This window comes from Tinamus guttatus, unplaced genomic scaffold (assembly GCF_059628265.1).
Source record: "Tinamus guttatus ecotype Peru unplaced genomic scaffold, ASM5962826v1 Tinamus_guttatus_pri_ptg000256l, whole genome shotgun sequence".
Taxonomy (NCBI): domain Eukaryota; kingdom Metazoa; phylum Chordata; class Aves; order Tinamiformes; family Tinamidae; genus Tinamus; species Tinamus guttatus.
In genome coordinates this window covers 447,022-471,738 of record NW_028288790.1, presented here as the reverse complement: position 1 = coordinate 471,738, position 24,717 = coordinate 447,022, and positions in this window count along the sequence as shown.

Below are 24,717 nucleotides of genomic sequence, written 5' to 3'. Positions count from 1 at the left end.
TGTCCCTCCTTGCAAAGCACACGCATGTGGAAACCCTGTGCAGGCAGCGGGAAGCAGCAGGAAACATCCCCGCAGCTTGGCGCAATGTGCGGGGTGTGTTGGGCCCTCAGGGCCCATTCCAGGCCTTGGGTCTTACACCCTTCCCAAGCGGCCAGTGGATTTACTTTGTATCTACCATGGGTTTGATATTCCTTGGTATTCCCTGTGACTCGTTTCCACATTGGGGGCATGAAGCAGGTAGCTCAGGAGCTGAAGTCATGGTGGACTGCACAGATGAGCCCCTTGGTCACCTCTGCCTGCTCCTTCCACAGAAAGTCCCCAAAGGTCTTTCCTCAAGAAAGATCCCAAGAGGGAGCTGCAGGATTCTGCCTCAAACCTGAGACCTGTTTTTACCATCAGCTTCATTTAAAGAGTCATGTAGATGTGTGGAGAACCTGGAGAGGACAGGAGATGTGGCTGAGAGGACACGGGTGGTAGTTTCATTCACAACGTGCTGACTTACCAAGCAGCAGAGCTCATGTTCCCCCCTGAGATGCATGAGCGGAGCTGAGGTGCCACGAACTGACCGTATCATTAATGTTAGCAAAACCCATGCTAAAAACCTCAAATCTGGCTGATCTTCCAGCAAAACCACCCAGATGCACCGCATGGGGCAGAGCATCTCTGCCCGTGGTACCTGCTGCCGTGTGCTCTGCTCGGCCCGGGCACAGCGGAGCAGCATGGCATGGCACGGCACGGCACGGCACGTGCCGTGTTCACCGACCGCGGCTCCGGCTGGGCAGCGGCACTGGAGCTTCCCACCCTGCCACTCTGAGGTCCCGGGGTGGCCAAGGGCCCTTTCTCCAAGATGTTCCCATGTCCCCATGCCGTGGGGCTGCGAGGCAGTTGCTCGGAGGGCTCCGCAATCCCAGCCCGCTTCCCAGGGCCTGGCGGGAGGAAGAGCCGAGCAGGGGCTGTGGCAGCGTTCCAGTGTTTCTGGTGCCCCTTCCATCTCTCCCCCTCATCTGTCAGACCAAGGACAAGAATTTATTTCTCATGCCTGTCAGGCCCCATATATAATCCTAATAGCTCCTGGGGGTGTGAGAGAGGGTTTGAACCCAAGGCTTATATAACTTTGAGTGTTAATGATGTTTTATGATCCTTTAAAGCCTTTGTGCCTCAAAGGCTCCCAGAGAATTTGACAAAGTACAGTCCTCCTACAGGATTCACCTTGTTGCCAAAATGCAGCCCGTTCTGGGGATGAAGCGACATGCGGATTAATGCAAATGCTCTTGGATGAGAGCAGAAAACAGCTGTTTCCACGCAGCGGAAGCTGCTAGGGGAATATAAGGAAAAGTCCCTCTGGAATACCCTTGGTGAGAGCATGAGGACCTTATCCTTGAGGTGGCCCTTCCCACAGCACAGTAGCCTCCAAAACACCATGGGACAGCTGGAGGCCCCATACGGCAACGTGGCCAGGACTGCTGCTCTGTCCCAACCTCTGTCCCATGCTCGTGGCATGGAGCTTGCAGGCTGAGGTGGCCTCGAGCTCCTTTTGCCACCACCCTGGAGACCCCAGCGGGACATCGAAACCCCTGGTGGGATCCCAGCCTCCTCAGTGCCCGGTAGCTGGTGCTTCCTTAGCTCCTCTTACTCCCTGATCTAGTGGAGAAACCAGTGCCATGGGAGGAGGCTGTGTAATTCACTGCGCGCATGGCCACGGCACCGCTGCGTTTTGTCCTGGAGGCGGCTGCATTTCGGTGCAGCAAGGATTGATCGCTGCACATCGAGGGTCAGACCCCGAGCTCCTGACTTAGCTCTTACTTAGCCCATACAAAGACCAAATCCCCGCGGAAGCAGGTGTTTGGGTATCACATGTTCTATAAATAACACAGAACTAAGTGAAAGCTAAGCCAGGCTCTGAAGCTTGCAAAGTGCTTGGGGAGCCATGGAAATGGACAGTCCTGGGTTAGTTCCCATTTTAGTAGTAAAGGGAAGAGCAGAGGCTTAAATCATAAAACAGGATTTTTTTTTTTTTTTTCCTCTCCAAGTCCCTCCTTTTGCCGGGATTCCTGGAGAAGCCCAACCCTGCACTGGAGCCGATGGGTCTGATCCTCAGTGCCGGAGGGACGAGGAGGGAAGGGAGCGCAGCCGCAGCAGAGGAGATGCCTCACATTCCCGCTGCCCTCTGCATTCCCGCTCTTTGTTTCCCTGTATTCAGCCCTTTCAGAGTTGGGTTTTCTTTTCCCCAAGGGAGCCAGTTAGTGTAATGAGCTAAGGCTCCTCTGATTGTTTCTGGAGATGCCGGCAATGCCCCATCTCCGCTGCTGGCCTCCCTTGGATCCCGCCAGATAAATCATGCTGATTTAAAATTGATCGTTCTGGGATGTGGAAGAAAGTGGAGTGGGCGGATTTACCCCATTAGGGTGCATTGATCACCATTACTGTGTGTAATCAGGGTTAATCTCAGGATTAATTGGGGGGATTTGCTGATGGAAATGATCGGTAATTTGTGTTAGTTACTGCTCTATTCCCCTCTAATGGCTTAATCAGATTACAAATTAAAAGTGGCTTCTTCCAGAGAATCTCCCTGGACTTCAGCGGGAGGCAGAGCAAAAGGAGAGTGGCATGTCCAGAGCATATGGTTTGCAGCTCCGAGCTCAATTACCCGGAGAGGAGACGGGATGGGAGCACTCCAGGGAATACATGGGCTGCTCCTGGCTACTGGGACACGTTGCCAATGGCTCAGAATACCCCAGGCCCATGGATAACTCCTGGCTGGGACCAACAAACCAGTGCAGGGAATTGATGTTCTTGCATTTTGCTTAAAGATTTCTTGGAGGCAGGGGGAGAAGAAGCCACCCTGCATCTGACTTGTGCAAGAAGGTGACTGCGGTTCTCTGCAGGCTTGGAGCAGAGCGAGCCGGGGGGAAGCAGCACTTGGGATGTTTTGTCCCTGGGGAAAACCCCTAGGAGGAAGTGGGAAGAAGAATTTCAGCCCAGAGCAAATCATTAAAATAACAGTGACTTGGCAGCATATAAATTAAGGCTGATGAGCTGAGACTGGTACAACTAATGATGCGAAAGAGTCCTGTCCTGGAAAGAGATTCATCCACCAGAAGCTGAGCTGAGAGCATCTGACCTCTATTAGCTTAATAGATTGCAAAGCCAGAAGGGTTCATCTGTGAACATCTTGTATGGAAGGAGGTAGGGATGGGATCTGCCCTGGACATGCCACAACAGCATCCGCCTCACCAGGATCCTCCACCACCAAGCTAAGCCGGAGCTGGGAGACATCAGGAACTGCCAAACAGTGCTGGGGGGAAAATCCCCTGCTTGGAAACTCTCCCATTATTTTCCTTAAACAGATGGGGCTGGTTGTAAGTGGGGAGTGTTCAGTCTCACCTCGTTCCTAATCTCCGCTGATATGCATCGGGTTTTTGATATGTGGCAGTCAGATATAAGTGTTGGAGATCTACTTATTCAGCTATTTATAAAGACATTAGCAAACCTGAAGGAAAAAAAAAAAACGAGGAAAGTGAATGTGTTTCAAGTGGCTGCTGACATGTTAGAGCAGTTTAATAAATCACTTGTAATAAACTACTTTACTTGCAGGGAGAAACACCACTGACTTCTTTAATAAGCCATTCATGATAGAGCAGCCAACACTTAAAGGACAGGGATTCATTTGCGGCACTTGTTGATGTTTCTGGCTGTTCTCTGCTGTAAATTACTTGCCAGGTAGGTGCGCACTGGTATGTGCTATCCGCGTGCGGAGAGACCCTCTGGCCCATGGAGAGGACATCCTCCCCAACCTCCCTGTCCCCCACCGAGCCACCAGGAAGCTCTTTCCAAGAGAACGTAACAGCCAGCCCCGTATTCCTGCTGTTGCTCTAAAAAATAACTGCCTCTCATTTGGGATTAAGTCCCGGCACTCCCTGCTTTTAGTGCATCCTGCGCAGGCAGCTGCTGCCTGTCACTTTTCCCAAGCCTTGACATGCAGCAGCTCTAACTCCAGCTCCTTCCTTTTCCTCACACTTGAGAATGGCTCAAATTTGGGGTGCTTTGTGCAGACCAGGCTTTTAAAGGGACCTGCTGAGAGTTTGGAAAATGTCAGGCGCTGTCCTGTCCATCCCAAGACACTGGTGTGAAAAGGTATGTGCGTGTAGGGGGAGAAAAACACTGTTACAGATAGGCAAGAATATCTGCTTCACTTTGAAGACTGCTTTTGTTATCGTGTGAAAGGCGCCTTTTTTTGAAGGGTTTGGAAAAGTGGCAAGAACTTTTCCATTCTATTTTTAATGTACATGCCTTCCCAAAAGCAGGAAAGGGAGGAATAATCAATGCCCATTTCTAGTTTTCATTTCATTATAAACTAATGAGTCTAGTGACAAAGTAAGGCAGGATCTGTGCATACATGTTTCCTGGGTGAAAGAGAAAGCAGATCTCACCTGTAAAAAATACACTAGCATTTTTACACCTCCCCCCGGCGCCTAGATGTATAAGGCAACGATGCCTCTTCCTCGTCAAAGCGCTGGCTCGGAGGAGACGTGGTTGCCTGAGCCACGTTCCTCTGCCAGGTGTGATTCCTAAAAACACTTGGCAAGAGTTAGCGGGCCTGCTCTGCTATTTGTTTTCTGCTGTTTCTTTATTAAAAAGCTCCAGCTCCAGACAGGCTGCTTTGTTCGGGGCTGTTTTGCTGCCTTCGTTCGCCCTCCCTGACAAATGGATCGGTTCCATTGGGTTAATTTGGGTGCTGCCTCCAGCTTCCCGCTCCCTTGCGTTTCTAAGCGAGCCAGCCCGGATCCGCATCCAGCCTGCCAGCATGTCTATCCACATCCTCCTTGCCGTGCAAATAGATGGCACGGGTTTAATCTTTGTCGTGCAAATATCTGGCGTGGTTTTAATCTTTTAATCTACCTTGCAATCTGCCAGGTACCTTGCCGCCGCACGCCAATTGCTCGCTGTTAGCCTGTGCCCAAGGCCTCCTGCAATACCTGGAGCAACCCCCAAGCAGCCTGTCTGGGGAGACTGTGGAGGTGACTGTCCCAGAACATGGTTTGCTGCATCTTGGAGGAAATCACCCCAATCCAACCCAGTCGACGAGGCTTTCTGTAGCAAGAGGTTCCCAAATTGCTTTCTGCAGCTCAGAGCATTGTTTAGTGCCAGAAGCAGATCTGAGAGCGACTGTTTTCCAAGGCAGCAGCTTGGCCACTGCATATTGGGAAGCTGTTTCATGTCCAAAACCTCCCCCCTTGACATCCCATCCCTGCTGTGAAATCTCCCCGAGGTGTCCAAGTGCTGCAGGCTGCGCTGCCTGCCCGGGAGCTGGAACACTGGGCAGATTTGCCTGGCTCTGATCATCACTGCTTCTCTTTCCCTTTTGGAGGAGATCTTGGAGAGAATTCCAAGGAAACAGTTTCAGTGCTTGGCAAGGGCCCTGGAGACCCATCTGTTACTTCTTACCCTACCACGCTGCTCTTTGCTCCCCGTGCCAGCCGGTTTTTGCTTAAATGGAGCCTCTCCAGGTTGGGAGCCGCGTGGCTTCTAAATTAACAAAGACATTAATGAGGTCCCTCCTGCTGTCCTGAACTGCACGGGGCTCTGGGGCGCTTTGCCTGGGACAGGGCATTTTTTCCTGCACATGGAGGGCAGGAAGGGGGCTGTAAACTAATACATACGCAAATAACTTTAAGAGGAATGGATGGGTCAGGTCCCTGACATCCAGTTTCAATATCCTGCTTATTATTTTAAAGGACAAATTCAGTGGTTCTTTGACTGTTTCCATACGCCTCATTTTACCCTCCTCTCATGTTCCTAAGTGCCACCTGTGGGAAGGGAGCAGCTGTCCCTCCTCTTCAAACAGCCTCTTCCCATCAGGGAGCGATACCTGCGCTGGGATGAACAGGGAGTTTCCAGTAGTTTTAAACTATAAAGAAATAATTTGATGCTTTTTTTATTACCTGCTTATGACTGCCTGCTTTCACTGTATTTACTTAATGGTGTCCTAAATAGCCATTAATCTCTCCTTGGTGCAATCAGTGATGCTGTATCAGTATCCGTTCCTGCATTTAATAGTGTTTAAAGAGTTTGAGTAGGATTGCAAAGCAAAATGATAATCTAGCAGAGGAGTCTGGCATTGGAGTCCCTGGGAAGTCAAGTGGCTCAGAGATGATGGGTTAATGTTAGTTTTACCCTTGCATATATGGGTTTTGCATCACTAATTTCAAAGGATCAGCTCTGGGAAGTGAGGAGGATTCTGTTAATTCAAATGTGCAAAATCTTCCCTTCAAATATTCCTCACATTGAACTTGTAATTTGTTAAAATATTTTTTGGCTGAAAATTAAAATGAAGTTGGCAGAAGAGAGAGAAGGAGAACATGGACTCGACCTCCAAGTTTTCCCAAGCACCTGCAATTCCATGTCCGCTTTTGCGGCACTTTTGTGGGGTCAGGTACCTTCCCTACCCTGGGGGAAGGGGTAGGAGGGATGAAGGAGACGGTCTCACCCTCCAGCTTCACCTCGAGGTTTTGTTCCACTCTCGCATGCTGAAATGGAGCAGATGGAGGATGAGTTTGGAGCCAGCCCAGCGCTGCTCCTCGCGGGCACCGTCTCCTGTAGCCCTTCCCTACAACGGGAACAGCTATAGGGACGGTTATGGGAACGGCTATGGACGAGAACACCAATATCCGCGGCAGAGCGGAGCCCTGCGCGGGCTGCTCTTGTCTCCCCCTAGCTACCGCTTGCTCCGAGCACGCAGATGCTGCTCCTACCCTTTCTCCCTAGATTCCTCCAGCCTCCGGATCATCATGGCCTCCTGGCACACTCCAGCCAACGCATCCATGTAGCAATTACGCACTTAAAACGAATGCACTTACCGCTGTTTCAATGTACAGTCTCCAACCCCTACAGGGGCACAGCAATATGGATACAGGAAAAAACCCAAACTCCTTACTCGGACCAAGCTGTCCACCCCAGCTGCAGCTCTGGCAATGCCCAAGAAGGAAAATGCACCTCCCAGGTGGGCTTGAGGCTTTTCTCCTGGAGCCTGTTGGACAGTGTTCAATAGTCAATGGCGATGATGTTGGTGCAAGGACACGTGCAGCCAAAACGGGCTTAGCTCACGGCTAGGTCAGTCCTGGTTTTGTGAGAGCTGCCTTTCTGGAGATGTAGCATGGAATGGGAATTGCTTTTATATATATCTTCTAATTTTGCCATAAGAACATCTCTTTTTAGAAAAGAAAGTATTCAGCATCTCCCCATAAGCCTGCGATCGCAGGTTACGGAGGCAGCACTGCTGAGCTGCTTGCCTTTAGCAAGCGTTGAGGCTGGGTAAACGGGGAGGTAAGCTGGGGGTGAGCCCGTGTGCCAGGCTGGAGAACGGCAGACGCGGAAGCGCAATGCCTGGAGTCAGAGGGTGTCCCCCCTGGAGCTCCTCTTCCTGCTCTGCGCTGTCACAGGAGGCTTCTCATGGGAGACTTTCTGGAAACAATGAATCCCTGTCCCCCGGCTTGGGGGATTCTCAGTAAAGATGCTGATTTTCATCATTTTAATCGGAGCATCTGTGCAGAATGCCCAGTGGTGGATGATCCTCTGCCACGAGTTGCTGCTGGTCCCAGAGGCTCGGCCGGTTTTGGAGATGAGCTGTGGAGCCCACCAAGCCCACACATTCTTAGGGGACAAAAGACCTCAGCTATGGGGAAACTGCCCCAAAGTCTTGCACGAAGCGTGTGGTCCCACAGGGCGGCCGCCGTCCAGCAGGGCAGGATTCCCCATCCCTCCGGACAGGGAACCGCTGCCCCCGGGCGATGCGCGCGGGGCCTCCCGTCTCCGGCGCTGTCACTCTGTCATCTTTCACCAGTGCTAATTTCACCACCGAAGAAAAGAAAGGACTGCAGGGGGGAAAAATACCCTTGATGTTGCGTGCTCACAAATACCAGCAGCTTGCTGGGCTGTGCCCTGCTGCAGGGCCGCTCTGCGGCCAGATAACATTGTGCTTTATTCAGGGCTTCCATTTCCTCGACGTGCAACCCTTTAGTTATTTATTTTTCCCATTAAGACCCAAATCTTTGCTGATAAAGGGAGGCTGAAGTAACAAGAATATAAAATTTCCATGGGGCAATTGCAGCACCTCCTCTTTCCCTCGCCTCATTCACCATCCTGGGCCCGAGGAGGCTTTGCCAAGCTCCGGAGCTGCTTCCTTTCATCCGGAGCAAGGCGAGGAAGCCCTAGAGGGTGACAGACCTGAGCAGGGGGAGCCGGACAGGGCCAAGGCCACGTGGAGATCCCTGGAGAAGGACTGTGCTTCTTCCAGAGGTGGAAAGGACTTTCTGCTCCCACGGAATTTGCAGGATGGAGGCACATGAGGTGCTACGGAGCAAGGGCAAACAATGGCAGGACTCTGCACCCTAGGGGATATGGTGGAGCCACGTCAAGGTGACAGGATCACGTTTGTTTGGGGTTCCACACAGCATCTCCCATATCCCAGAAAATGTCCCATGATCCAGGCCCACAATGTCACCCAGGTTCCCTTTGTCCAAGAAATGAGGATCAGGTGACTTCTTCCTCCCTCAGCACACATGAAAAGATGAGTTTTACTATAAAAATGACTTCCTTTTATATGTCACTCCTTACTATATTCTTTGACTACACCGTAAATTAGAATACGATGTAAATGATGGACTCTTTTATTATGCTATTAATTCATTGCTAATCAGATATTAATCAGTTATTAATCTGCATTGCTCTATCAATGCAGAGGTACTGTTGCAGATGAGTGACCAGGCTTAAGTATTTAAAATGTTTGGCTAATTAGAAAAGAAAATGGTTCCCAGTGGGAGAACTGAAGCCACAAGGAGAGTCAAAGGACAGAAAGAAATTGCGAGATCGCTGAATATGAGACTGAACTGACCTTGTCTATCCAGTGCAGAGGTCAGAATCTCTTTCACAATTTTTTCCTTTTGTGATAACCAATACTTGTCTCTTTTGTGCATGTGCAACAAGTGAAACGAAATGAGGCAGATAAAAAATGGGTTAATTTCTGAGTCAAGGTGTTCACTAGACTTGGTTAGCAAAGTTTTCTCAGTGGCCCCTTTTTCAAAGATTCATGCTGATTTGGAGAAGAAAACAAGCAAACAAACCAACCAGCCAACCAGAGGACCAATCTCTCCCTTTCCCTTAACCTGTGCAATTAGAGAGGTTTTTATTCTAAGCATGGGTAACACGGGGCCATCTGTATTGGCTCTGGCAGGTCCTGTTCCCCAGCTCCTGTGCTTAATTGCACTTCCATTGGCAACTTAAACACTCGCTGCATGTGTTTCAAATGAACTCTCCACTTCAGGCTGGTTTTACAGATCACCTTTGTGTGATTGGCAATTAAAGCCCTTTTCAGCTGAGAGAGAATTATTGCCTGTTTTTCAGCTCGTGTCTCCCCCCACTTCAGCTTGCTCTGCCTTTCGTATTTCCTAATATTCCCTCAGTTCCTTATCTGGTGCAAGAGCCCTGTAGTGGAGCTATTTGTCTCTTCCCTTGATGAGAACCGTTCCTTTTGGGAAACCATCTGGATTTTTCCCAACTGCACAGGATGGTTTCCAGTGTTACAAGAGCTCTGCCCAGTTTTCAGGCGCTTGCGGGGGAGAGGGGAGGAGGCGAGCAGAGAAGGAGCTTAAGGGAGCAAAGGAGGGTGAACTTAGCCCAGCGGTAAATCCATCCTGCAAAGCTGCAGAGCGAACAGGAAATGATCCCTTAACACCGTGCACCTGCGTCTCCAGCAGCAATATCCAAGAGGGGCCCAAGCGTGCGGTCGGATCCAAGGGAATGGGGCTCTGGAGTCCAACAGCGTGGCTTGGGGTTGGTTTTTCCCTAAGATTCCTTGGCCCGCTTCAGTCCTCACTCAATTTCTGGTTCCTTCTTTGTGCTGCCTTTGCCAGGCACCCGCTCCCTTTCCAGGATGCTGCAGGGAATGAGTCTGTGCGGATGAGGAGCACCGGAGCACCGGCTCGGGAAGCACCGGGAATGCCGATGGTGCGGCTCGCTGCACCGTGTGCGAGCACCGGTGTTGCAGAGAGCAGCTTTACTGATGGGATCTTAACAACTGGATCCGACCTGGACCCATTGAAATCATGATCCGATGGCTCTCTGGGAATCCCTTTTCAAAGCTCCTGGTCAGAAATCCGGGAATGTGAGTGAGGGTGAAGATGTGGGCGTACAGAGCCTGCCCGGCTGTGGCCAGCCCTGGCATGGGGCCGCTGGGGCGGAGAAGGGAATATCAATACACCCGAAACCGGAGCCTCCTGCCCCGGCCAGGAATCCGGTGGGGTTGCCGGCAGGCAGGGCGGCCGCTCCTGTCCGCGCTCATTAGTGCTGATGTTCCCAAGGCTGATGATTCCGGTGCCTCCCTGTTCACAGGTCTTTCTGGGCTGCCGGCTTCGCTGCCCACGAGCGACACGTGTGCCTGTCCTTGAAGAGCCAGAGAGGAGGGTTTTTCCTGACCTTGGAACTGCTGGCAAAGGCTGGAAGTCACCCGTGAGGATGCAGCGGGAAGAGGGGGGTGTGAAAGTGACACCGGAGCCGGAGACACGGGGAAGCTGCTGGCTCCGTGTGCCACGGGAGAGGCCGGCTCGGTGTTCCCAAATTCCTGCCTGGCAGCTCCACGCCCTGCAGATGTGGAGCAGGGAAGGGGTCACTGGGCCTTGGCAGCCCAGAGCTAAAGCTTGGAAAAGCCTGAAAGAAACTGCCTGCGGCTCCCGCGTCGCTTCCCCTGTCCCACCCCGCTCTGTCATAAGGCGAACGTGGGATTTAATCCTGTGATGGGCGGATTAGGCATTCCGGAACCAGGACAGCTCCACCTTCTTTTGCCTTGATTTGCCACTCGGCCGTCTCCTTCCCCGAACAGAAACCGCTCGCTCCATGCTCAGCCCCCTGCATTTACAGCACCATAGGAGTTTACAGCCCAGTCTCAGCCAAGCGCCCCTTTCTAGTGTTCTTGCCTTGATTTAAGGCTTTGATTTGAAAGTTATTTTTTACAATAAGAGAAAGATGGTTCATGCCAAAAAAAGCAGTTTCATAAAATGCTGAACATGACTTGCATTCTGTAATTGCAAACCTGAGAGACTTGGAGTAATTGACATTTTGGATGTATTGCAGAGTATCGTATTTAATCTTGAAAAGCAGGTTCCAGGCAAAGGAGGCAACTGCCAAACCAAACTCAGACTCCTCGCCGGGTTCCTACCATAAGTCATTTTCAAATCCATCCACCACGGTCCTGAACCCAAATGTTTACCCTGTTGATTTGCTAAGATAACAGGGCCACCGCGACGGTTTGTGAGGAGCATCGCGAGGAGGCAGTGGGAGCGAGGGATGCTCCGGGTGGGACCTTGCAGGGTGACAACCTGCGCACTCCTGGGGACATTGGAGCATCGCGTCCCCTCCTGAACGTTGTGCCCTGCTGCAGGGGGACAAGGAAATCCCGGTCTCTCCCGATGGGACACGATGCTTATTTGGCTGCTGCAGTCACGGACGTGGAGCATGGCTGGGCAGGAGCGTCCCTGATGTTTTTGGGCTGCTGGGGTAGCCGCTCCTGAGTGTGTGAAATTTCCTAAATGTGGGACCAGATGCAAATTAAATTTCACAGGAGGGTGACTCAGGCCATGTGTATTTTTGCCGGTGCATGACTTCAGTGCGTGTGTAATTTTATAAATGTGTGGGATGTGACTGATGCTCAGTAAATGTGCCTAAAGCGGGAGAGACCCGACGGCGGCGCCAAGTTTTCGAGTTAACGCGCGGATCCCATTTTCCCTTTGTTTGCGAGCGTGGCTTCCGCAACGTGCCTGTCCCGCATTAGCGTGGTTTACAGCCCAGCTATAAACATTTGCTTCTGTTTGAAATACAACAAATATAAGTGGAAATCTGCTTCTGCTCTCTGCATCCTGGTAAAAGATAGTAGTGTAAGTTTTCAGAAAGGCCAACCCTACTCTTGTACACAATGTTTATGTTGCTACAGGCTTCAGCAGAGCAGATAGAACTTAAAACGGGGTAAAAAGCAGAAAACGCAGGGAAGCAGGCGGGATTGCACCTGCTGGCAGTGGGGATGGAGATGTGGCCCTGGCACCACGGCTCCCAGGAGCATCCATGGGGCAGGGACAAGTTCTGACTAGGTGACAGGAGTGGGGTTGGGACAGGTGCCTGGGCTCCAACAGGATTCCTGGGACTGGAGTTTCCCTCCCTTGGAGCAAGGGAAGCGGCAGCATCCTCTGGAGCAAGGGAAGCACCAGCATCCTCTGCTCCATGAGCACCAGCTCGGCGTCCAGTTGGGTGCACAGGCACACGCTGGACGTGATGCCCTTGGCACTAGGGCTCCCGAGATAAGTCGGGTGAGCGGAGCTCATGGATGGAGCTGGCTCTGCTCGCCCTTCCTGCCATGGGCTCTGGGCCCGGCAGCAGCGCAGCCTGGGGATGGTTGGGGGTCAAGGCTGGCACCGGCAGAGGGGCGGCTGTTTGCCCAGCTGCACATCCCGATTCCTGGCGCGGCGCCGCGGCCGGCGCTCCGCACGCTCCGTGCTGGGAGCCGGGTCCCTTTCATTCGCGCGGCGCGGGCTGCAGCGGGAGCCCGCGGCTGCAGGATGTTCACATCTGTTCCCGATTTGTGGACAATGGAGCACCATCCACCCGCCGCACATGTACAATCTGTGACAACTTGACAGCCTGCCCAGGAATCCAGACCTAGCGCTGCTCTCCAGCGCGATCCGGAGAAGCCAGGGGGAGGGCAACCATAATTTCAAAGGGAAAGAAATAAAAGGAGAAAAGTCGGGGTTTTTTTCTTCCTTTTTTTTCTTTCTTTCAGCATTTGGGATGAGCGGCATTGGAGCCACCCTTCCCCTGCTCAAAGGGGGCACTGGGGAGAAGGAGCAGCGGGAGCTGCACGCTGGCCCCAGACCTCCCCTTGCCTTCCAGGTCCACCCGGTTTTTAAATCACGCACTTGCTGGCAGAGCCAGTGCAAGCCTGGCTGCCACGTGCCGCGGGAAGGGGATGGTCCCCATTGGTGTGACCAGGGTGATCTCTTCTCCCAGCCTGGCTCTGCGGGATCCGCAGGTGCTGGTTTACTGCACCCTTCCAATCTTCCATTATGGAGAAATCGGGGTGATTCAAAAAATCCGGGAGCTTTCCCAGTGCTCCTGGTGCCTCGTGCTGCCTTGGAGAACCCTGGGCAGAGCCAGCTCTGCTCTTCACCCCCTCTCGCGGCTGGTGCTAGTGACTCCTCTCCTGCCTCCCTGCTTTGCAACGAGTCACCTCCTGCTCTTTGTCCTCCATTTCTGAGGGCTGAGGAACCTTCTTCAAGCAGCTGCAGGTGACAAAGGTTTTGGTCGAATAATTTCCATCCTGCAAACTCAACGGATATCAGGGTTGCAAAGCTTGGCAGAGGGCAGGAGGGAGCAGAGGGGCTGGGCAGAGATGAGGTCTGTGCTCTGCGCGCTCCGTCCGCAAACTCCGCACTCTCCGCGTGCTCCATGCGCTCCAGGGCCGCCCGGTGCAGCCCCTCTTCACTCCCCTCGCCCAGTAAATGCAGCTGAGCAAGCCCGGCTGGACACAAGGGGCCTTCGCTGCGATACCTGGAGCGGCAGCCTGAATCCGACCTTGGGGATTAATTAGATAAACAGCAGCCTTGTGCCGTACCTTATACAAACGTACGAGCGAGGCACCATTAAGGATTACGTTGTCACTAACGCAAGCCCTTAGTGATTTAATTAGACAATTAGAGGGTACTCAGGAATGCTCTCGTAGTAACCAGAGATATTAACACCATTTGTATTTATATTTAATGGCATTGCAGAAGGGATTTTAATTATTCTGAGGCTTTCTTGTCTTTAAACTTCTGAAGAGGAAATTCTCGTCTGAGTTTAAAGAGGCTCTGAGGTGCTGTCGCAAGCGTAATGCTGGGCAGGGCTGAGGACCAAACCCCTTTTTCCAATGCAAACTAGTGTCATTCCTTGGCAGACAGCTTGTTCGTTAAGATGCTATGGAATTTGCCAATCCCTCGTTTAATTGCAGGAGGGGCGCAGCCAGCTGGGAGGAAAACAGCCCCAAGTTTCCTGGTTTCCCAGCACTGCTAAGAAAGGAAGGCCGCGTGTTGCAGCGGAATGGAGCAGTTTGTGCCGTGGGGCTTGGGATGCTCCGGTCGATGGCAGCACCGGCGCGGGGAGCGCGCCGCGTGCCGTGAGCTTGGCATGCCGTAAAAGCGCGGGGTTCATCCGCGTGGAGCTGCTCAGCGCAGCGTCCAACCTGCACAACCAACCCGTCCCACCCCGGTCCTCTCCAGCATCCGCATCCCAGTGGCTGTGCAGCATCCCAGTCAAACCAGGCAAAATTCAGCAGCCACTGGGAGCCCTCGGGACCCACGAGCTCCCCTAAGATGTGAGCTGGGCTCCTGAAGAGGAGAACTGTGTCCCAGCCCCCCTCCTCATCAGCACCAAGCAAGGGCCCTTTGCTCCTGCTTTTCTAAACATGCCGTCCTTGCAATCTCTCTGCTAATAATTGTATTTTCACTCTATTACAGCCCCAGTAATACAATTAGGTCTGAATCATATAGATGAAGTGGAGAATAATCTGATTTACTAACTAATGTTTGAGTCGAGTAGATTTTTTTTCCTCCTCGGTTTTCAGGAACCTGCTGTTGAGTAACGCCCCAGCCGCCCTCCCGTTCGCAGCGCTCGGCTGCGTGCAGGGGGAATGCGCAGGGAGGACCCATCGGAGGGACATGTGCCAACCTCGAGGGGATGGGATGCTCCAGAGAGCTCTGGGCAATAAGGAGAACAGAATGGGAATCCAACTCAAAGACTGTGAGGAAAAGTGAAAGCAACGATCCATTCGATGGGAGCATAGTGCAAATGGTATATTCATCGGATCCCAAAAATGGACATTTAAGTGGGTGCTGCCACATGGAGTCACCTGGATGGGAGGAGCAGGAGTAGAGATCTGGGCTCGTGGGCTGTTGTGGAGGGATGCTGCATGTCGCAGGGCAGGAGCATGGGCTTGGGTATGTTCTGCTGCTCCTTCCCATGCTGTGAGGGGTAAGGGTACGAGAGCAGAGCTTGAAAAACCTGTGCAAATAAGAAACAAGGAAGGAAAAATAAAACTGCGGGGAAAAGCTTTCTTTCATGTGCTTTACTCTGTCTTTTATAGACAAATCTGCTTCTTGCCCTTGCTGCATCCCAGCTCCCACTAAGCCTGAATATCCCAGCGAGCCATGAGGCGGTTCATGCCAGGGCAGTGGAGAGGTCCAGGTTCCATGGACCTGCGGGTTGAGGAGCTCTGCAGTCCTAGCCCCACTCCATCTGCTTCCAGGGGCACAGGGGAGAGGGCTGCGGTGAAATATTTTGCAAATCTTGTTTCTTTCCCAATGAATGGAAAAAGAAAAAAAAATAAAAAGATGCCAAGCACTGGTTTTGTAGGAAAAAAGAGAGGTCTGTGGTCCGAAGGAGGTGCTGCCCCCGAGCCCTGCGTGCCAAGTGGTGAGCGATGTCCCAATCGGCGCCAGGTCCGGCTCCGGCAGAAAGGAGCTGCCTGGTGCAGCACGGGAAGCGCCAGGACACTTTATTCAAAGGAGATGTGCTCCCTGGCCTGCCAGACAGGGAAGGAAATTGGAAAAACTGCCTCTTTCATGTGGGTTTTGGTCCTTGGTACAGGGAGTCAGGCTGGATTAACTGTCCTGCTGGAAAAGAGCCACGGGAGCTGCGGCTTGCGAGGGCTTGGGGGGGCTGGCCAGGGGCAGGAGGGGATATTCAGGTACATTTTCCAAGGCTCCTGGTGTCCCGAACCAAATCCCTCATGGTCTCTGCGGAATACTGGTCCCCGCTGCAAAGGGATGCTGCTGTCGGGATGGGATGGTCGTGTGGGAGCCTCCAAGAGACCCGGACGCTCCGGCTGCACCTCTGCACCGGGCAGTGCTGGCTCTGTCCTGTTTTTCTTGTCCGGGCGCTTCGCTCCCCAGCCACGTGTGGGCTCTGCATGGGCACGGGCAGCCCACGGCGCGCCGGGAGGGGGCCACGGACACCCACCGCTTCACCAAGCGCTATGCACGGAGCCACGGAAGGGCCCTGCCAAGGTTGGGAGCCCTCGGTTTGCACTTGTCATTTGCAGCCAGGGATCTCGGGTATCAAGGATCAAACCCTGCCGTGCCGGACGGATGGAGCGCTGGGCACGGAGCATCCCCAGAGGATGCTCCTGCCCTGTCAGCAGGGAGGTAAGATCACCAAACACCCAGACTGCTATAGAGGAACGTGGACACTGTGATCCCAAGGGAAACAGTGGCCTGGATGCCTGCACTGGCCTTGCAGCTCTCTGCCCCGGAGGCAGAAACTGGCTGCTCTTGCTTACATGGATATGCATCCCATCTCTCCCCTCTCTGCTCTTTTTGGAAGGGGCTGGTGACAGCCCCGACAGCCGGATGGCAACGAGAGCAGCGAGTTCCTGCGCAGAGCTCCAGGCGGAGGGGTCGGAGATGCCAGCGCCGTTTGCCTCCCCTTGGAATCAGGCACAAGCGTCGGCCTCCACAGCAGCCTCCGTCCCCTCCATCTTTGCCTTGGCAGCTAAGTTGTTAATAAGCTTCCCCTTGCTATGATTCCATCCAAATTACTATTTTAAAACAACTACAGATGTGCTAAATTGGCTCAGCATAATAGGATGAGATGGAGAATAAAGGTTCCCCTAGTGGGCTGTCGCCAGTGCAGGTAATTTATTACCTGGGTGGCTAATTATACGCTGCTCAGCTTTCTAGGGTGAAAACATCTTGCTATTTCCTAGTTAAGGAGCCCTGACACAAGTGAAATGACCAGACATGTGAATAGGAAACACGGTGATTAAGTACCTGAGAGATGAGGAATGTGAAGGAAAAGGCATTCTGCAGCCAGAAAAAATGAACTGTGCGATTTCCCCCCGCACCTTGGGGGAGCAGAGCAGGCTGGAGCTCTCCGAGCGCTCCAGCTCTTTGTGCAGGAGCTCTGCAGCTAACCCGCTCCCAAGCTGGGAAAAGCCTCCAGGAGCAGGAGCTGCTCGGGATGAGCTCAGCACAGGCGCTCGTGAGCTCTGGGGCTGGGGGGCCCCGTATTGCTCCTTTCAGGGTGTCCCTCCCAGCTGTAACCCAGGGGACACCCCTTCCCTGCTCACATTCCAGCAGCAAAGGGGGGAAATGCAGCTCTGATATCGTCATGTCCGTTATTTGATTGATAGAATTCATTGTTTGCAGAGTTAATGTATTTGAGAAAATGTATCTTATAAAACACACAGTCTGTCAAACACTGCAAAAGGGGCCAATTGTCCAAGGGCTCAAAACCTATGGCATGAGGCAGAGCCCGTCTAGGAGAAGGGCTTTGCTAAACACTTGTGTCACCCTGTGGCCTCTGCCCACCTGGCAGAGCCAGGCAGTCCGGGCTGCTTTATGGAGGATCGGCATGAAAGGCACTGCAAAGGCCAGGGAGGCATTCCTGCCTCCTGCCCGCAGAGATCCAATCTGTGAGATCCAGTTTGTGGGATCCAGCTCGTGGGATCCAGCCCGTGGGATCCAGCCCATGAGATCCAGCCTGTGAGATCCAGCTCGTGAGATCCAGCCCATGGGATCCAGCGTGTGGGATCCAGCTCGTGGGATCCAGCCTTCAATGCTCTGGATGGAGGCGGGCCCCAATCCCATTTGGCCAGCAACAAGCAGCCACCAACTTGATGCCACATGGCACCTTTCCCCATCTCCAGATGCTGTCCCCATCCCCATCCCACCCCACGCCTGCCCTGGGGACAGTCCAGGATAGCTGGCACAGCTGCCCCACTCCTGTTATCAGGGATGGTGACCGCAGCAGTAGTGGCTCCCATGTCGCAGCAGGCGCACGCTGGCTGCAGCCACCTGCATCGCTCCCATCCGTGCTGCAGCCTAGGAGCCAAACTCTACTGTGTCACATTTTTCCCCCCGATGCAGTTAACTAACAGCACAGGAGTTTCCTACTCCAGAGGAAAGTTGTTTCCGCAGTGAAGAGGTTTGTGGCGAGGGAACCCGGCTTCTAATGCGAATGCGGATACTTCCTCCTGTGATGCTCAGATGAAGGCACAGAAAGGACCACTGCTTTTTCCATTTCCTTGTGGAGGAAACGTCCTATTGCAAATATGACTTGTAGCTGCTTCAGGAATGAGTCATTAGTTTGTGTATAAGCTAAACACTAGAACATAACCATAAATAAATACAACTGGCTTCATAAACTGGAAATTAAATATATCCCTTCGTTGTTTGAAATGTACCGTGATTCATACAGCTGCTTCCCAGGCTGGGCTTTATTTTAAACCAGGTCTTGAAGCCTTGTAGGGCTCTCCGCGCTCTTGGCCCACGTTCTGCTTTTGATTTGTCCTGAGAACGTTGCCTGACGAGCGCTGGTTGCCGGGATGCTTAATGTTAGTAGCACCAGCAGCCCGCATACCCCTGGCCCTGGTTTTGAGAAGAAGAACTAGGTCCTCTCCGCTCTACCTCAGGCTCTGAGGAGGAGGATGAGGACCGGGGCAGCGGGCAAGTCGTGTGTCTGCCCTGGCTTCACTCCCACTTTTATTTATTCTTTCTTCTCTCTTTTACTCTTTTTTTTTCCCCCTCTTTCTTTCATTCCAGCTCTTTTCTCCCCATAGGAGCCGCTCAGGCTCCCATCAGAGCAGGCTCCACTCCTGCATGCACTGGAGGGCATTGCTGGAAGACCGTGTGGTTCAGGCTGCAAGGGACAAGGTGACGTTTCCTCCTGTTCCAGGAGCCTCCGCTGCTCCTGCCCTGCTCCTGCCATCCCCACAGCACACGCTGGAGCATGAGGTCCAGCCTCCTGAGACCAAGTCCTCCCTGGGATTTCTGCTGCATCCAGGAGTCTTGCAGACCTCGGTGCCTTGTGGTCCGAGTCAGCCCTAAGTTAAATACCTGCAGTTGCTGTTTTGGCAGCGCTCAGCTGCTAGGCCTGCTCCCTGCGCAAACCAGGCTGCAGCGTGTAAAACAGGAACGTTAACTGTTTTTCCAGCTGTCTGTAGCTTATGAACTGTAAAACACACGCTAACGTTACACCTCCACGCCTTGCCAGGGAGATGCCAGTGACAGCGGGGAGTTTCTTTAAAGACAGTTTCTAAAGATTGGAGGAAATATCTGACACGGGGAACTCGTGCAGGAACTCGCACCCACTGCCAGGAGCAGGGAGCAGCCCCATGAATGGCCCCAGAATCTGGCTCCATCTCAAAGGCAGGACCTGTTGAACGGCTCCCATCATGGGCTCCATCTGATGCCTCCATAGGGTCCTGAAGGAGTTGGGGAAGGGAAATGTCCCAGATTTTGACTCACTTCCAGGACATCCGAGCACGTAAACACGTCCTATCCCCCACCTCGGTCCATGGCCAGGGTACCCAGGAGCAGCAGAGCCCAGGCAGAAGCTAAACCCCATTTTTGGAAGGAAGGAACATCAGCCGCTCGGCCAGTCTGAAACCAATTTGTGTCTATCTTTGAACCTGATTCCGTTTTAAGCCTGTTTTGGCTCTGTTTGTTTGGAGTAGACCTGATTCTAAAGGGAAAAGCAGACAAACCAGACTAAACATCAAATATTAAATAGCAACTGCTAATATGACAGCCATTAAACACAAGCGCTCTCCTGCCTCCGTAGCAGCTGGAAGCGGGGCCGCACACCCACCTCTGCAGCCCGGCGCTACCGAAACCGAAGTCAGACTGCACGTGTATATATCAAATTGCTGGAACGAAGAAGAAATCCAGTTTCCTGCTGCCAGTCTTTCTGGCATTCAATCTTCCATGTCTGCTTTTAGTGGAGGCAGGAGGAGACCATGCTCTTTCCCTTTCTGAGATGCAGGGAAAGAGCAGCAAAGAGCTACCCAGATGCCTGGCTCTGAAAAGGGGCTCCGTGGAGGTTGGCAAGGAGGTTTCCCCCCTATCCTGCTGGAAAACTAAAGAAAAGAAAAGTTTTATTTCACATTGGGAAGAATCCAAGAGGCTTTGAAGTCCTGGGAGAGATCTGCTGGCCAGGCAAGCCCTTCTCTCACTCTCCCTTTCTCTCTCGCCACATTTCAAAGCGGCTGCATTGGGATAAATCCAAACCAGGGATTCCTGCAGCTCCATGGTGAAGGGAGCTTACATAGAGCACCTTGGCTGCAGGCAGGGATCTGTCTAGCTACGCCGGGGGTCTCACTGACCAGAAAGTTCACAGAGGGATCAAATATCCCTGAAGCAACGTGGAAGATAAGAGTTCAGCTGTGCTCCTATCCGCTTGTGCTGTGCTCCTCTCGCATTTGGGCTGTCCCTTACACTCCTCTCCTGGCTCCAGGAGGAATCAGGCAAAGACCAACACTCGAGGACCCCTCCTGGTCCATATGTGCCAGGAAGAGCAGAGGAATGTGAGCCAGATGGGACCTCGGGACATCCCAGCCGCATCCCTGAGCAAAATCCCCGTCACGTTGTCAGTGGGCACTTAGAGTATGGCATGGCAAGGGCCCGGGGTCCTCCTTGTTATCACCCATGCTCCTCCTCTTTCCTTGAGCCACTTCTTTATCACATTTTGAGCATACCTTCCACTTGACTTAGCACTAACATATGTACACTCGACATTTCAGTAATGCCTTACAAATTAGCTAGGCCTGATTGAGAGATTATCTGCTGGTTCCAGTCTCTTCCCATCACCCTCCACCTCTGCCCTCCACCTTATTTGTGGTGGATGCTCTTTGCTGGAAACCCAAGATTTCCTCTCGAGGAGGAGAGCTAGGGCCCCCTCCTGGTGCACGTGGCCGTCTACCCCGACATAGCTGGGAACATTTCAACCCGTAGAATATATTTGGATAAGACCTCCAGGATCACGGAGTCCAACTGTAAGCCCTTGACACCATGACTGTTAAACCATGTCCCTAATCCATGCTCAGGACGTGTCATTAAGTTTCTCCAAAGTGTCCCATTTTGCTTCTCCTTCTTCTTTCCTTCTTCTTTCATTTCCCTCTTTAATTTAAGGACTTTTTCATGCTGACATCGCATTCAAATGTGCCCTCACTGAGGCCTCCAGGCATCTCGGTGTTTTATGGAGATACAAGGATCCTTGTTCTCCTTCGGATCCCACAGAGGTGGCCAGTCTGGACGGGAGGTCTCTTGAGCAGATGGATGGGGTGGCTGGAGCAGCCCATGGCCAGAAAGTGGCTCTCACGGTCCCAAGAAGCAGGTGGCCCTTAGGCTGTTGGATGAGGGACGACCTGCGGCTTTGGCTGGAGGAGCAGGGACCGCTGCAGCCCTGGCTCCAGCAGGCCCCCGTCTGCACTCTGTATTTGCAGCTTATAAACAAAGAGACAGGAAGGCAGATGGACTATATATTTGCTGAAGTGCTTTCATGAGAAAATCTTCAGCTATTCAAAATGCTGGGTTGCTGGTTCTGCTTCCGCTATCCCAGCAGTGCAGCCTTCTGGACAGAGAGGTTTAAAGTCCTCCTGGAGGCATTCCCATCGTTCAACAATTTCCCTAGGCACATTTTACTATGGATTTTTTTGTTCTGAGCAGCTACGTTTCCCGCAGTCCTCCTGAATTCCTGAGTGCCGGCCACTGAGTATTTGGATTGCCTGATGCTTGTTTCTGCATTGCTTAATGCTGGGAAGAGCCCTGAGAGTGCATTCTTATGCAAGAGGCGGTGAAAAATGAGGGTATATTTTATTATGTTCTAGTGCAGAGGGGCCCTTCATTGATTACACAGAGCACAAGAGTTATTACGGCTGGAAGGAACCTCTACCAAGTCACCTGCTCTCTTTTATCCTCGGCATCAGCCCGGTAAACCATCCTTGTCAGATGTGTATTTAGTCTTATCCTTGAATATCTCCAGGGAAAGCAATTCAACAACCTCCCCGAGCAGCTTGTTCCATCATCTGAACTCTAGTTACAGTTATAAAGGTTTCCCTAATGTTTTACTTTAATTTTCTCTCCTGCAACATAACACCATTATTACTGGTTTTAGCTCCTTGATGGCTCTTTTCCCCCTAAGCCCCCATTTAGAAGAGTCGGGGAGGGAGTCAAACGAACTGACTTACAGCTCGGTTACAACACGGCTTCAGCCAATTCCCTTTAATGGCAGTTAAGGTAGGCAGAGTTTATGAGATCATATCAGGTTCTAAACGGTCTTAGGCAGTGCTCAAATGTCCCCTTGTGAAATTAGCTGCTTTAAGGAGCGGGTGCCCTGGCTCTCTCATCCACTCGCTCCGGGCGATCCCCAATGGATACGAGATGCATCGCCAGGGCGGAGGAGGACCCGGGATGGGTATTAGCCCCGTACCAGGGGTCAGGGCAGGCAGTGCTCAGGCAGGGGACACGTCCGCACCGCATCCCCTCGGGACGAGCAGGATGTGCTAATGGTGAGAGCGTCCCGGCAGGGAGGCACCCGCCAGGGAGAGGAGGCTGGAATGCAGGGAGGAAACGAGCACATGGAAATTCAAACCTCTCCCCAGATGAAAGACGGAGGGGGGAGTTTCTTGGCAAATGAAATTGTAAAAAATGTTCCTGATTTTCTTCCTCACTTCTAGCAAATAGCAAGCAGTTCTACCTCCACGTCTGCTCCTAGATCCTTTCCTTAGTCCACTTAGAAGGGTGTGTGTCAGCCTGGTAGAAGCTTCTCCCGTCACTTCCCCACTGGAGACCAGCTGGACCGTGTTGTGTCCCCTCGGTGGGGCTAGGCAGCTCCAGTGGGCATGGGGACCATCAGTCCTTCCAGCAGCCGTGGGGAGCAACCGAGCTCTAAGGATGCTGCAGAGGGAAGAGCTGCTCCAGTGACATGGAACGTTGCATCCAAGTACCCGAGACATCTCTGCATGGGAGCCGGACCATCTGGGGACAAACTGATGGGTCCCCCATGCACTGGCCTGTCTGCTGGCAGCTCCGGGACACCCTGCCCTTGTGAAACGGACTTGGCCAAGGTCATGCAAACACTCTTGCAGAAGCGAGCCTCAAGGCCCGGCTGCTTTAGATCAGCCCTGCAGTGTAGCCTTCAGTCTACCTTAAACAGAAAAAGTAGAGGAGTTCCCCCATTTCTCCTGGGGGACTATTCCATCATCTACTAGATTTCACTGTTAGGAAATGTTTCTTGTTACTCAGCCTATATTTTCTTTTACTTGATTTTATCCTATTACTCCTAGTCACATTCCTCCAGGCCACTAGTTCCTCTCCCTCCTCTGCTACCCTCGTACGCTTTGTAGACAATTATCGTATCTAGCCCCGGCTAGAGGTTGGCCAACTTATACCTAGTTCACTCCATTAATGCTGTGCCATAAATCAGCCCCTTAGCCACTCGTGTTGCTCTTTCAGTGTGACTTTGCTGTGTTGGCTGCTGGCGAGAGAACCCAAGCTGCATTAAGAGCCAGCTGAAGCCTGGCTGTCTCTGCTCTCAGTGTTCGAAAGTCCTGCAAGCGGTGACAGGTCCCTGCTGATTGCAGCTCCTCCTTCATATGCCTGGAGAAGCTACTGCCACCAAAGGAGCCTTTTTGGAGGCTCCTGACCACAGATGTGGTCCTGGGGAGCCAAAGGGTTGTTGCTCATGAACTTCTTTTGCTGTCACTGTCATCTTTCCTTCTCCACCTGCCTTTTGCTTCTTCTGCACTCCAGCCTCCAGCTCCCCTGCCAATGTTCCAGCATTTCTTGTGCTCCCTTCACCTTTTCAGCATCGCGTTTTCACCTCTGTTCCCTCAGTGCATGGGGACCTCCCCTCCTCTGGTCCCTTCTGCAGCTCTCGCCATCACAGGGACCTCACTTATCCGATGGGGTCCCCAGCACCGGGACTACCAAGAGGCGAGTGGAGTTTTCAGGGAGCCAAGGTTGGGTTGAGACCACTCTGAAGCCACAGCCTCTGCTGGGACCATCTCCAGGGGGATGAGCACAAGCTTGTGGCCAAAGTCCCTCTCTTTTGTCTCATATAAACCAAAAGAGCAAAGCAGCATCCTTGAGGCGGCCAGGAGAAAGCAGCCGTGAGGATGTGCAGGTGGAGACAGTCTCCCAGCAAGGGAAGGAGAAGCAAAGCAAGAGCTCTGTGCATGGGAACAAGCACTCAAGCTGCTCGGGGGAAAGAGCTCGCCTGGTTCCTTCAGCACGTTGATGCTTTGGGGCTCTTTTCTCATCCGTGAATTGTCTGAAGAGTGTGATTTTAATTAAAGTAATTATTCAAAATTTTTTGCTGAGTGATTGTAGCAAAGACCTTTTATCCTTTTTAGGGCCCATTTGTAAGCAATTTACCTCGAGTATTTGGCAGCTAAAGCTCAAGCAGATTTACTGCGCAGGCAAAGTCCCCCCTGTTTCTGTGTCATCCGCGGATGAGTGCAACTTGTTGAGTGAGGTTAGCAGTGCTTATATTTGTGCTTATCAACTTGAAATGTGTTTCCTATGGATATTCTGCAATATTTACTTAAATCTAGCTGTTTCTGTTAAAATTTCTGGCAGTAAGCACAGTTACTAGCATTTTCATGGGTAACAAAGACAAAACAGAACACTGGGCAGTGTCTAAGCTAACTGTCGGAGGACTCAAGTACATGCAATATTTGTTCTGTGGTATTTATCTAATTTAGTTTACAATGTGGGGCTTTTTATTTATTTTTAAAGTGTGTCCCCCCCCAAGCCCAGCCTTGTAAAGCTTGTGGTTCTCTGCAGGATTCAAGTTACAAGCTCTTGCTATTCCACTTTAGCCATGATTTTTTTTATAAAACTGTGGTTAGACTATTTTTTACTC